Consider the following 2500-nt stretch of genomic DNA (forward strand, 5'->3'; position numbering starts at 1 on the left):
TGCCGACAGAGGCCCGGGAGCGTGCTGTCGTGGCATTGCCGGCGGGAGACAACACGCGCCACCTACGGTGACCGGCAGCTCCAACGCCAGCGCCACAGAAGGGAAAAGGCCCCACGTGGGTGCCGAAGCGAACTCTCCCAGCACAGCGCACGTGCCAACACGTCTGCACAACTGCGATACAAACCACCAGCGAGAACCGCTGGGGCGACCGAGCAGCAGACGGCGTCGCGGCGCCGAGTGCCGGGCGGCGGCGCATCCTCAACGCACACAGTCCTCAATCGGACCAGCACACTGCAGATGTCCACCGCGCTTCGCACCGGGCCGGCGAGGACCCACTTTGGCTGCACGGCGCCGCGCGCAGGGTGCCCCGGCGCGCAGCTGCGCCGCCTGCCGCGTCCGTCGGCCGGCGCGCCTGCCACTGGGCGCCCCCACCAGCCGGCTGTAGCGCGTGCGCCCACGCACCGCGCGGCCAGCACGCCGGGCGGCCCCCCCTCACCGGCCGGGGACAGTCCCACCCACCCACAGCCGCGTATCGCTTCACACCCAGATTCACATTCACGTTCGTTGGTATGGTGGGGACCGCTTCGTAGCTGTACCGATCGTTGCCCTCACAGATGTACCTCCAGCAAGGACAACCGCACCACAACGGGTTACCAGTTGTTCATTTGCGTAACGTCACCAGTAAACGTACACGTCCATCCCCGTTTGCAAAGTCAACTATTATTGCATGCCTGCCTGTCAGGTGTCAAGACACAATACGTCCGCTCACATCCACGCAACAAAATGTGCCCAACTAGAGGGCACGTGGAAGGTGCCCCCGTACGTATGCGATGTCCATTGCGCGACCAACTGTCAACCGGCCTCTGTAGCATGTCGCAGATGTGGAACGCGGGGCACCGTGCTATCACATTGTGTGAGAAGAGACTACTACGTCTGCATACACGCGCCACTACATGAACAGACGGCTCATGCTGATCGCCATCCACCGCGTCCATTACTCCCACACGTCTCTATGGCGTACCACACTGCAATGCAGCTGTTATGGCGAGATGACACGTAGCTGTGTGCACAACATCTGGACGGTATGGTTCACCGCAGTCTTTGTACGGTCACACATGTGCCAGAGTGTATCATTCAGTACATGAGGACCGCTGTGCAGTACAGTGTGTGGGTTAGGCGTACATCGGCGGACAGTGGACACAGGACAGAACACGACGTAGACTGAGTGCTTCGGCATGCACCTGACCGACCAGCTTGCGAAGGCAGGGGGAAGGGGGAAGGGTGGGGGGGGGGGGCGATGTACGTCCTGCTGGCGTCCACATTACAGTGTATAGCGTGAGCATGTAAAAAGGAAGCAACACTTGCGACGTGTTGAACATGAAACGATACACATGAGACCGGGGAGTGCGAGTCGCGAACTATTCTGAGCGGGTTGCGGTTGGACAACAATACATTAATGTAACGTGTCATATGCCAATTACAGAGCAGGGTAAGGCACAACCTGGGTCAGGTTAAGGCACAACCTGGGTCAGGTTAAGGCACAACCTGGGTCAGGTTAAGGCACAACCTGGGTCAGGTTAAGGCACAACCTGGGTCAGGTTAAGGCACAACCTGGGTCAGGTTAAGGCACAACCTGGGTCAGGTTAAGGCACAACCTGGGTCAGGTTAAGGCACAACCTGGGTCAGGTTAAGGCACAACCTGGGTCAGGTTAAGGCACAACCTGGGTCAGGTTCGGGCACAACCTGGGTCAGGTTCGGGCACAACCTGGGTCAGGTTCGGGCACAACCTGGGTCAGGTTCGGGCACAACCTGGGTCAGGTTCGGGCAAAACCTGGGTCAGGTTCGGGCACAACCTGGGTCAGGTTCGGGCACAACCTGGGTCACGTTGGGGCACAACCTGGGTCACGTTGGGGCACGACGTGGGGTAGATTGCGGCACAACTTGGGGTAGATTGCGGCACAACTTGGGGTAGATTGCGGCACAACTTGGGGTAGATTGCGGCACAACTTGGGGTAGATTGCGGCACAACTTGGGGTAGATTGCGGCACAAATTGCATTACATTGCGGTACAAATTGCATTACATTGCGGTACAAATTGCATTACATTGCGGTACAAATTGCATTACATTGCGGTACAAATTGCGGTACAAATTGCGTTACATTGCGGTGCATATTGAGTTACATTGCGGTGCATATTGAGTTAGGTAACGGTGCAAAATAGGTTAGGTTAAGGTGCGACATAGGTTAGGTTAAGGTGCAACATAGGTTAGGTTAGGGTGCAAGATGGGTTAGGTTAAGGTGACATAGGTTAGGTTAAGGTGACATAGGTTAGGTTAAGGTGACATAGGTTAGGTTAAGGTGACATAGGTTAGGTTAAGGTGACATAGGTTAGGTTAAGGTGACATAGGTTAGGTTAAGGTGACATAGGTTAGGTTAAGGTGACATAGGTTAGGTTAAGGTGACATAGGTTAGGTTAAGGTGACATAGGTTAGGTTAAGGT

The sequence above is a fragment of the Schistocerca cancellata genome, unplaced genomic scaffold (genome assembly GCF_023864275.1).
Source record: "Schistocerca cancellata isolate TAMUIC-IGC-003103 unplaced genomic scaffold, iqSchCanc2.1 HiC_scaffold_738, whole genome shotgun sequence".
Classification (NCBI taxonomy): domain Eukaryota; kingdom Metazoa; phylum Arthropoda; class Insecta; order Orthoptera; family Acrididae; genus Schistocerca; species Schistocerca cancellata.